The 12,364-nt window shown below is 41.4% G+C and overlaps 1 non-coding gene across 1 annotated transcript; it reads left to right on the forward strand.

Moving 5' to 3' along the window:
* Positions 1 to 12,081: 12,081 nt before the first annotated feature.
* Trnat-ugu (transfer RNA threonine (anticodon UGU)) lies at positions 12,082 to 12,156 on the forward strand. Its single transcript has one exon. It is a non-coding gene; the product is annotated as a tRNA-Thr (tRNA).
* The last annotated feature ends 208 nt before the right edge of the window (positions 12,157 to 12,364 follow it).

Genomic DNA, 12,364 nt, shown 5'->3' on the forward strand with positions numbered 1-12,364 from the left:
TACACTGAAGTTAGCTTTGAACAACAAATTATTAATTGGCCACCTACTCTTGACTCAATAGCTACTAAGATCTTTCACTGGTGAAGGAGGTGACAACGTTGTTACGTCCATTAGAGGCTTCTGTAGTTTGCTGAGAATGATGTGATATAATTGTGCCTTGTGATTTTCTGTGGAGTTCCAGAGTAAGTTCTACACTGGTGCAGGACATCCATTATTGCTGTTCTCATTCGAGGCAATCCTGGATTCTAAATCTCAAGCACCAGAGGATTAGAAACAGCAATGCAACCTCTGTCTTCCTGGCTGTCCACTATTTCAAAGTGCTGTGGTTGACAGTCTCTTCTCATTGTGCAGTGCTTGTAGATTATTGTAAATGGATAAACTGCAATATTTAGAACATCTCATTCTAAACTTTCTAAAGAACGAGACTTTTCTGTCACGACCACTTTTTGTGTGAGGTGATAAATACCAGGAATTTGGTTGTATTTTGAGAACCTAATGGTGACATACATTAGTGTCTGTGTAAATTAATGGAACTGGATTTTTCCTGAGGTCGGCAGTTTTCCGAAGGTCGGCGTTTTCCCACGAGGTCGGCGTTTTACCCCGAGGTCTACGTTTTTCCCTCGAGGTCTGCGTTTTTCCCCGAGGTCGGCGTTTTTTCCCTAGGTCTGCGTTTTTGCACTGAGGTCAGATCGGCGATTTTTTCCCCGAGGTCTAGAAATCTATTGGTATATTGAAAATCCAAAGTATTTTGATGTATATCGAACTATACTGATATGTCAAGTCAACTTGAAACATATATCCGACCACTAGATATCGGTATTTATCGAGATAGCGATATATTTCGATATACCTATTTATTTCGAGAATCGTTTTCTTAGGGGTACAGATTTTTTTCAAGACGTCCATTCTTTCCCATTATCGATTCATTTCGATATATCGACTTATGTCGAAGCACTCATTATATCGAGATGTCGATTTATTTCGAGATATCTATCAAATGATTTCGAAGTATCCGTTTATGTCGAGATATCGATTTAGTTTGATATACCGAAACAAAACGGGTTGTCTGTTTATTTCGAGCTATCGATATATGTCCATGTATCGGTGTACTTCAGATATCGATTCCTTTCGAGATATCGATATATTTCAAGAAACCTCTATATCTCAAGTAATCCATAAATTTCTAGATCTGGTATTTTTAGAGATATCTTTATATTACTAGGTACCAATATATTTCAAGATATCGATATATTTCTATACCTCGATTTATCTTGAGAGGTCCGTGAGATTCGAGATATCGATCTATATGGTAAGCTGAAATGCGTCTAGATGTCGATATATTTCGGGATATCGAATCATTTCGATGTAGCTGTCTTTTGGAGGTGTCGATTTACTTCGAAGTTTCGATTTTTTTCATGGTGTCGATTTATTTCGAGGTTGCGATTTATTTCGGGTTGGCTATTTATTTCTGGGTGTGGATTTATTTCGAGGTGTCGATATATTTCGAGGTGACGATATATTTCGACGTTACTTGTCGACTGCATCAGCTTAGAACCTATTTCGTACAGAGTGGTGCGACTGCATACCTCAGAAGGCGACATTGATATCCAGACGATGAATGTAAACGTTTCCGAGAGAAAAGCGTCCAATGTGACGAATTGGCACTACGTCATTATGAAAACAAATGACGGAAACGTGAGGTTTCTGCCACTCAAAGTGCTGCCAACTTTCACCCCACCCCCTCCTCACTCTCCCCAGTCGTGGCGATCAGCTGGTGTGATAGAAATGGACACAGGAAAGTAATAACGTTCCATGAAATCCCATTCTAGGGAGGTTCAAGGGTAAATGTTCCAGACGGTTTATTTGCATTAAGACACGCATACTGGACATCTACAATGTCACATCTGCCAGATCGTTTCTATTGTCAGCAGTGGAAAACAAAACAGCGTACTGAAAAAGCCATAGTGAGACGCGGTTTTTGGTAGACGAAATAATAGGAATACTCTAGGCACTGATAATGATGATCTAATGAGAATTCTGGTATTGTTTTGAAAGATGCATTTAAATATGCATTGAACGTAGCTCCAAATTATTTTGAGAATTATAATTGCGGTATGATGGATCTACATTGGAGATTTGGTAATGCAAAACATTTCGATCTGAGAATACTTTACGTGATAGAACGGCATTGACCTTGTGTGTCATTAGGGTAAAGTTAATTTGCCACCATTAACATAAAATTTATCCGCCATTAACATAAAATCTATTTTTCAGCTTACTTCAATAAGGACTCACTTCAGATGATTGGACAACTAAAGAGAACTCAAACCGTTATTTTAATAGTATTCGTAGGTCCAATGCAGCATTTACCGTGGACAGTCCCTGAGTCAAGACTGTCAGTTTTATGTAGGGAGCACTCCTTTAAGAAAGCACTCCGTGTTCAGGCCACAAGTGGCCAATCAGGACCATCCGACCGCCACGTCATTCTCACTGAGGGTGGAGGAGGAGCTGGCTCTCCCACTCGTTGTGGTAGTTTCCTTTGACTGGAGCCGCTACTATTCGGTCGAGTAGTTCCTCAATTGGCATCGCAAGGCTGAGTGCAACCCGAAAAATGGAAACAGCGCATAGCGGCCCGGATGGTCACCCATCCAAGTGCCGACCACGCCCGAAAATGCTAAACTTCAGTGATCTGACGGGAACCGGTGTATCCACTGCGGCAAGGCCGTTGCCCCTACCACTTTTACATGATATTTTTGATCGTAGATCAGGTCTGATGGCTAGAAAGAATGGACGTTTACCATGTTATGCACATTTATATTTTCACTACGTCGACACAGCTGGTCCAATTTCGACCAGCGGTGATAGTAGCCATAATGATCGAGCCAAGCATCCTGTGTACATTGGTTGCACCCAAGTGTGTGGGGATCACAGCATTCGTGACATTTAAATTTGTTACTTCTTTGCTACTATATTCGCAATAAATTTTGCAGACAGTATCCGCATATGACGCTGAATGCACCTACAAAATTATATCATTGTACGACACATGTTTCAGGAGATACGTCATAAAAACTCAGGACAAGGCCAGACGCTGCATAGTACGGACGTGGACGCACAGCTGTAAATAAATGCCTGGTCAACACCAAGCTTTTCCGCTAGTCATCTATAAAGATAAAAAATCCCCAATATTGTCCACCAGCATATTTTTGAAAAACCTTTATTTTGTCATCCATTTTTTTTTCCTGTAAAAATCGTAAAAGCCGCATCATTGTGTTTTTAAAAATCGTTTCCTATTGTCATCTCTTTTTATGTATTTTAAACCATTTATCGCTTGTGTAACCTGTGGCTACAAGTCCATTCCCTTTATGGGGTAATCGAAATAATGAACAACGGAAATAAGTGTGGGTCAATTTCTTCCTCATTTTTCGGAACTTTTGATAATAGTAAATCGTTGGCTCTTTGAGGGCGTGGTAGGTACATACAAGAGATTAGTGTAAGATTAGAATTTGGGTTAGATACAGTGCCAGGAGGTTCTGTTTCTATCTGGCTAGCTTCAAAGTACTTCACCATCTACTAAGTGATGCGTTTCATTGTGAATGGTGTGGTCTGTGCTAGGTCTACCCTTTACTCCACAATGCTGTTCCTTCGATGCTATTAAAACCAGGATGTTATCAAAATATATGCACAGTGGCAGACTGGAGTCTGCAGAAATATTTCCAGTGGTGGGGAGGGGGGAAGGCGCGTCGGGGCTGGAGTGCATGATTCTGAAACTGGCACTCTGTGTACAAATCAGCTGGTCAGTTACGAGGTGCATCAAGCTACAAGACCCTAACTCTATAAGCGCTACAACTGGTCAAAGCTAAGGTTTAGCAGTATTGTGGAGAATTCTTATCTGGAAGAGTATGAGTATACTGTAACGAATAAAAACTCTTTACTCCAGATTCCAAGGATGGTTAGGGGCGACGGCTGAAAGTGCCCTTTTGCCTATCCTCCCCTCCCCACCTCCTCCCCTCCCCCTCCCCTTCCCCCTCGCGGACGCCAATGGCTGGCCCGTTCATTTTGAGAACATCAGAGTTGCAGTAACCTTTCTGAGAAACTGTTCTAGATGTCCTTGCGCGTCAATCTTACCACTCACAACAGCAGTGGGAATGTCGGTTATCGCTCAAACAACTGGTTTTCGGCTCTTATCAGTTTCCCAGCCTCACTTTAACCTAATTGTTAAAGCCCGTCACAATACCAGTTCTTGTAATAACCGATTTTCAGTATTTTATTTACATTATTTCCTCTTGTAAACGTAGAAATCAAACAAAGATAAAAATTTTTACTTTCTCAGTTTCTTGATAAATGGAATCAAAACGTCAAATACATTTATGATGACCTGCAGCCGTCCAGAACGAAATTAGAATTATATTAATACCGTCAGCTGCTCACGGGTGTCGATATATATCAACGGGGACAGGTGACAATGTGTGCCTGTCTGGGACTCGAACCCGGGATCTCCTGCTTACATGGCAGGCTCTCTGCCCATCTGAGCCACCGAGGGCACAGACGATAGTGTGACTGCAGGTACTATCTCGCGCACGCTTCCCGCGAGACTCACATTCTCACCTTCCATGTCCACGCACTACATTCGTAGTGTCCCACACCAACACATTCATTACTCGTGGAACACATTCTTACCAAGTCCCGTAACAGTTCGGGGAATACTTGTGCATCTTCACAGAAGAAGGTCATGGCTGGTATTGCCAGAACCATATACTTATATGGATATGGACATGTCTTCCACGAGGAATGAGTGTGTTGGAGTGGGACTCTACGACTGTAGTGTATGGACATTCAAGGTAAGAATGTGAGTCTCGCAGGAGGCGTGCGCGAGATAGTCCCTGCAGTCGAACCATACACTGTGCCCTCGGTGGCCTAGATGCATAGAGCGTCTGTCATTTTAGCAAGAGATCCCGGGTTCGAGTCCCGGTCGTGGCACACATTTTCACTTGTCCACGTTGATATTTATCAACGCCCGTGAGCAACTGACGGTATTAATATAATTCTAATTTCTTTAAATTAAATAGTCCAATAAAACTTTGTCCGCTGTTCGCTGTTTCTCTCAAAATATAGCGAGTACTTCTATACCACAGAAAACTGCCAGTATTATCCTACTGATTTTAGTTTTTAAAACTCTGCTCAAAAATTATATTTAAATCGTTTATCACAGCACTATGCGGGCATTACGTATAATCCAGCGATAAAGAGTGAAAACTGCGGCAGGAGAACTCTCTTTTTCGTTTTAATTTCTCTGTTAACGGCTAAAAGCAGATAACGTAGACACAGGCAGCAGATCAGGCACTTTCTATTTTTATCCCGAACTATGAATGATTTGTAAAATTTTAACTTTTTTCCTTGTATGATGTCGCAAGTCGACCAAATCGACCATTGTGCTTCACTCGTACTGCATATCGTAAAATACTTCCAGGCTTCCAGATGGTGCCATTCTGTGTTACAACTGACGTTCGACAACAGCGAGAAACTGGGTCCATTCTCGCGCACTGCTTGTATAACAGGCACAGTATTGTCTCGGCAATGTTGGACCAATTCACTTGTTGCTCGTTTCTATCAGCAGTGTTATTAAAGTGGCATACATCACTTTTCCCATTTTTTCTGTAATAACGCAGTATTTAAGAGCTATGGAAATCTTACGAATAAAAATTACTCGTCTTTTTTAAAAAAGGTTTATTTGAAAACTAAAAATTTTACTACGACAACTGTGGCTAATTGGTATATCTGTTTTTACGTGGTTATCAGGAAAATATAAAAAGATACTTGTTATAACCGAGAGCAAACAAATACCGAAAGACATCGGTTATTCAGAACTAAAATACCCATGTCGTTTTAACTGATCGGTTTTTCTATCTCTAAACTGCAGTGTCGCCACAGAAAAGTGTGTCGTTCCATCAATGTACATAGCAACGTTGAGATATGTATGTGTTTATGCGCAATATCGGCAAATGGAAACACGAAGAGGTAATAAGCACATGAGCGATAGAATTTATTTCACAGTCAGAAAAGTCGAGTGACAGACAAGACTGAATCACTGTAATAGAAATTATATGGAAAGCTGTGTAAAGGAAAATTTCCAGTTCTTTCGTGGATTCCAAAATTGAAGCAAATTCCGGGACATCAAGGTGACATAGTCTTATACGGATAGTATTCCATGACTAACGTAATTGGCCCACATACTGTACTGGTATACTGATAATATTACACTACTAAGGTAATTTACCTGAAATAATTTACAAACATGTTACTATAACATTCGCTACTACTCATTACGCTAATTGATCTTCAGCCATTAAGCGCAAGCGCAGATCTCAGTTATGATACGTGCGCCATCCAAAAATTTATCAAGGTGGTAACTCAACACAACTACAAACGATCATTGTGTGCAAAATAAATAGAACACCTCATAAGAAGAACATGACGGGTTTGAATCATTCCCACCGCAAAGGATGAAAAAATCAGGCTTGCACATAAGACCACTTGATAACTAACCAGAAATTCAGATTAGTTGTAGCTTCGGTGACAATCGCCTTTTTTACATTTTCCCCGTAAACTAGATAATTATGAAACGTAACAACTACTCTAAAATATCTGCAGCAACGGACTTGCCGCGGAGGTTGCATCGGTTCACGTGAGATCACCGAAGTTAAGTGCGTTGTCGGGCGTTGAAGGCACTTGGATGGGTGATCATCCAGGCCGCCTCATGATGCCAATCGAGGAGCTATTCGACCCAATAGTAGCGGCTCCGGTCAAAGAAAACCATCATAACGACCGGGAGAACAGTGTGCTGATCCCCGCCCCTCCTGTTCACATCCTCCACGGATGATGACACGGCGGTCGGATGGTGCTGTCCCAGTAGGTCACTCGTGGCCTGAAGACGGAGTACTTATAAAGCAACTACTCTCCAGTGGATGGTCGAACTACTGAGACCTTGATGCCTGGCATCAATAACAGATGGCAGCACAAGAGGTTGGCTTACGCCTACTGCCGAATTTTGCGATCTGTCGTAAGCCTGCGTAAGCACGTAGGGCCTTCCGTCTTAAGTGCAAGCATATCCATTGCGTTTTCTGCCGCGCGACTTGAGTGGAATGTTTCATTATTTCTGAAATATTATAGAAATGTTTTTCGTTGTATATCCTCACCATCGGTACTGAATTTACTGTAAAATTACTTGCTCACTTTTCGGAACTTCCGTTCATAGTAAATCGATACTATTTGAAGCCGTGGTAGACACGAGTCTAGTGTGCTTCACCTTCAGCACCTTCTGTGTCAGTCTCGGTTCCTATGTCCCTGATTTCACAACGAACAGTTCGTTGTCTACTGAGTATACTGTCTGTTGCACGACACTATCCCTCCCACGCTGCTAAATGTAGGTCGTCGACAAAATATGACTGCAGTGGAACAAGGGCGTCTGCAGAAATTTCCCCAGGAGGTGGTGGTGGCATTGTTAGTTGTGTGTGTGTGTGTGTGTGTGTGTGTGTGTGTGTGTGCGTGTGTGTGTGTGTGTGTGGAGGCCATTACTATGAAATTCACACAGTCCAGACCGCCAAGGAAAATAAACCTTGAGATTTGGAAAGGTTGTTGATCTTATACCGCTTATACTGCATATTTCGAAATTCCACCTCTAAGGGGGATACACAGGAAATGAAAGGATTTTTGAAACATGTAGCTATTAAGGTAATTTTGAAGCTAGGCAGACGAAAATTTGTATCTGGTTTCTAGGTCAGAAATAAAGAAATATGTGTTCCAGTATTATTGGGAATTTAACCTCTATGAGGTGAAATAGTAGGTGAACATTTTATCTTGAGATAAAAAATTATGGAATGACTATGGAAGTATTTTTAAGGCTATATCTACGAAAATTGGTATTTGACTTCAAGGTTACAAATAAGAAAATACGTATTTTCGTGTTTTAGGAAGTTCAACCCCTAAGGGGATGAAATAGAGTGAGCTGGTGCGTTTCTGGCGCCAGTTTCCGTCGATCGATGTTTCGATCTTTGAGTCGCGGTCCAGAGGACACTGCTCGCTAACCGACTGTAGTAGTTCTCTGTGCGGCCCAACATCGGGCTTACCGCGCTTACACTGGACACAGTTGCCAACAAATCGCATGCCATCGCCATATAGGTTGGGCCAAAACATGTGTTCCCGAACTCTGTTCAAGGTCTTGTAGAACCCCAAATGATCCCCTACCGCCGAATCGTGGAAATATCTGAGTGCCATGCTAACTCGTTCCTGTGGAATACAGACCTTCCCTTCACCACGGTTGTCTTCCCCTTTACACAAGACACCCCCCCCCCCCCCCACCCCACCCTCCGAAGACCTCGCCATCCGCCAACTGCTGCCGAATCGGTCCCCACCCGGGGTCCTCGGCCTGTTTGCCGGCTAAGTCGCAGAAGAAGCCGGGTGTCTCGGAGAGAAGGAAATTGACCCCCAGATCCGGCTCCACGTGGCCCTTGCCTTCCCCAGACTCTGCCGCGAACATACGGATAAGAGCGTCGCCAATTCATTGTCTCTGCCACTAATATGGCGAACCTGGAGATAAGTCTCGTCATCTTAACTTCGGTATGATTTTTAGCGATCTTATTCATCAAAGTTTAAGGGCTGGCACTGGCCAAGTAACTCACGGAGGCTCATTGGTTTCAGTCCAGTTGTATTGCTCACCTGTTGTCCAGATAGGGTTGTGTAGTTTATGTCTCAGAAAATTGTCTGCTCTTGATGTGTGTTGTGTTAGAGATAACTGGCAGCGGTCGACGCTAGCATACTGGGAGCAGAGCACCACGGCGGCAGAGAGATATTTGAGGCCATGTCCTCTCCTTTACATCTTGGGTTATGTTGTCACTTTTGCGTGATTCCATCTTTCCGGTGCTGAACTATAGCATCCAAAGTTCAATTGCATTGCCATGTTGAGTATATTTCTATGTCATTCTCTGCCTCGTGGATGTCTTGTATTGATTTGAATCCTTGGTCTGCCCGCGTCTATCGCCAATTCACACGAAATATTGAAGCAACCTTATTTTAAGGGTATTGTCATATAGTCATGTTCTAGTTGTAATCATTCTAAGAATATTGTTGATTAATCAACCGAGTAAGTAAATTTGAAGGTCCGTTTAGTCAAAATTAAAGGACCCCCTTAATTGTTTTAGTCATTTTTATACAGTTTTGTTTAGGAAAGTTGGCAAGCCGAACGTTAAATATCTGTATTCTTACGCTTAATCTGTTTCTCCCCTGATTGCAAGTAGTGAGAGTTCTGCTATGAATTTTATGGACATTTGTGCTATTTAAGTAAAGCTTTACCTAAGTATATATACCTAGTCATATTCAAATTTCAAGTTTTACGGGTCTCGTTCCACTTAACGAAATTTATTTATTATTTGTCCAACTGATCTGGCCTTGTGATTTTATAACGCTTTTGATTGTAATAAAATATGTAGCAACTACAACGGATTACTATTGTGATTTTGGTGTGTCACTACCATACCCCATATCACAGAGGATGAAATGTTTCATGAAATATATGAAAACCTGTTTTTGATACATTCAACGATTAAGAGGGTGGAATATAGGATGTAATGTTTTATGAAAGTATTTCAGTGCGAAAGAGTTTTTAAAGCGAAATCTATGAATATTGTGTTATTGAAAACTACGTGTTTCACTGTTTTTGGAACTACAACCTCCAAGAAGGTGCAATAGGGGCACAGGTTTCACTGACCCATAGCCTTCCAGCCCAACCTGCAAAGTATACGGACTTGAAATTTGATGAAGGTGTAAATCTTACGCTGAAAGCATCATTTAAGAAGAGATTGTTCGAAATTTCACTCCTATGGGGGTGAAACATGGGTTGAAAGTCTTTTTTTTAAATATGTCCCTATGTCCCTATTGAAGCTATAACTACAAAACTACGAAAATTGACATTTGGTGTCTCAGTCAGATACAAAAAAGAAACAGGTTTTTAGCATTTTCCGAATTTCCTCCATTGGGGGATAAAATAATTAGTGAAGGTTTTTTGAAAATAAATCATTATTAAAGAACTACTGAAGCATTTTTATAGCTACATCTATGAAAATAGGTATTTGACATCTCGGTTGGATGTAAAAAAAATGTGTTTCGTTGCTTTTGGAAATTTAACTCACTAATAGAGTGAAATAGGGGATGTAATGTTTTATGAAATATTTCACTATAAAAGCATTTTTAGAATTAAATGGATGAAGATTTGAATTTGGCTCCTCGGCTCTAAATAGAAGAATACGTGTTTAATTGTTTTTGAAAACCCAACCCCTAAAGGCTGTGAGATGTTTCAGAAAATGGTTCATTATGAAAGGATTGCTAAATATATCTGACAATTCGTATTCGGCTAATATGTTACAATTTTTAAAAACTACGTGTTTTTCTGGTTTTGGAACTTCGAGCATAAGGGGATGAAAATTTTAATGAAATATTTATTGCGTTATATTAAAATATTTTAAATCTGCATCTATGAAAACCGGTATTTCACTTCTCAATTAGATATAAAGAAATATGCGTTAGGGAATGAAAGACTGTACGGACATATCACCACAAGAATACAAACGGCTTGATTAACAAAAACCTTGGACTCCAGCTGTCAGCATTGCTTTTTGATCATTCAGTAAAAGACCATGCTTCAACGGCGCTAAGTTTAGAAAGTTTAGAAAGTGTTGCAGTTTATAAAAGACATAAAAAAAAACGATTAAAGAAAAAAATTCTTTGCAGACCATGAACGGTCTACGCAAGTAAAGAAGCGGATGATAAGCTAGCTCTTTATGCAAATGAGTTGGTCAGTTTAAGTTCCGAGACATGTCATGCAGCAGGAACGGAATCCTATAGTTGCTACGATTGGCTAAAGGAAAAGTTTTGCAGAATCACTCGAAATCACTTCTGCAAGTGGCTAAGAATCTCGTAATGAATAAAAATTCTGTACTGAGAATTCCAAGGTGGGAGATGCAAGATTCCTCCCCCCCCCCTTCCCCCTCCTCACAATGCTATCCTTCTTTACCTACAGCAAAAAATAAATAAATAAATTAATAAATAAAACTAGAGAAATTTCTACTGTGAAACTATTTGCATACAAGAGAACGGCCCTTGAAATTTAACTCTTCAAAGTTTTAAGCCCTGCTCATTCCGGATATTGATTAGAAAGTGTTAATCCACATGTGAAACCTGAGTATATAATCCCTGTGACATTTGATCAACGGTGTTCCATAAGGACAGGTTCTCATTCAAAACGTTCGAAAATTCAATTTCTTTGTAGTTGCATTTTTTAAAGGTGTACTTGTCTAGACTCTTGGAACAGAAAGTTTTTTTTTTTTAATCCGTGCTTTACAAAAGTTTCTACAGTCCATTGTTTGAAGCAGTGTCACGGCTGCCATGAGCCGCGCGGGGTACCCGCCATGTGTCCAACGCCTTGTCACGGTTCGCGCGGCTCCCCCTGTTGGAGGTTCGAGTCCTCCCTCGGGCATGGTTGTGTGTGTGTTGTCCTTAGCATAAGTTACTGTAAGTAGTGTGTAAACATAGGGACTGATGGTTCAAATGGCTCTGAGCACTTTGGGACTTAACATCTGAGGTCATCAGTTTCCTAGAACTTAGAACGACTTAAACCTAACTAAATTAAGGACATCACACACACCCATGCTCGAGGCAGGATTTGAACCTGCGACCGTAGCGGTCGCGTGGCTCCCGACTGAAGCGCCTACAACCGCTCGGCCACATCGGCCGGTCTATCATGTATTCTAGAAGAGTTGCAAGGTCGTCAGTGGCGCCTGTTCTTTCGAGAGCAGTTACTATCTTCATATCTATGGTTAAACGTTACCCAGCCATTGACCTTCGTCTGTGCGAATGCGCACAGGTTGCCGGAACTCTTACGGGAATCGTCACCTTAGTGTGAGCCAGTAATGAGTGGATGGACAAATACCTATTAAGTACATTACGTATGCGGATTGTGGACGGTTGGGGATGTGAGTCTCATGGGAAGCGTGCGAGGGATAAATTCCTGCAGTCGTGCTGTTCATGTGTGCCCTCGATGGCTCAGATGGATTGAGCGTCTGCCTTGTAAGCAGGAGATTCTGGGTTCGAGTCCCAGTAGGGGCACACTTTTCAGCTGTCCCCATCGAAGTATATCAACAACACCTGTCGGCAGCTGAGGGTTTCAATTAATTATCAGTTGTGAAGGTGATTCGATGAACCCTTTGCCAGGCACTTAAATGTGTTTTGCAGGGTATCCATATAGATGTAGATGATAACTCATCCCGTGTCGCACGTGCTCAAAATGATTCATACTGCAGAATGCATGCAAACA

Source organism: Schistocerca gregaria, unplaced genomic scaffold (genome assembly GCF_023897955.1).
Source record: "Schistocerca gregaria isolate iqSchGreg1 unplaced genomic scaffold, iqSchGreg1.2 ptg000239l, whole genome shotgun sequence".
Classification (NCBI taxonomy): domain Eukaryota; kingdom Metazoa; phylum Arthropoda; class Insecta; order Orthoptera; family Acrididae; genus Schistocerca; species Schistocerca gregaria.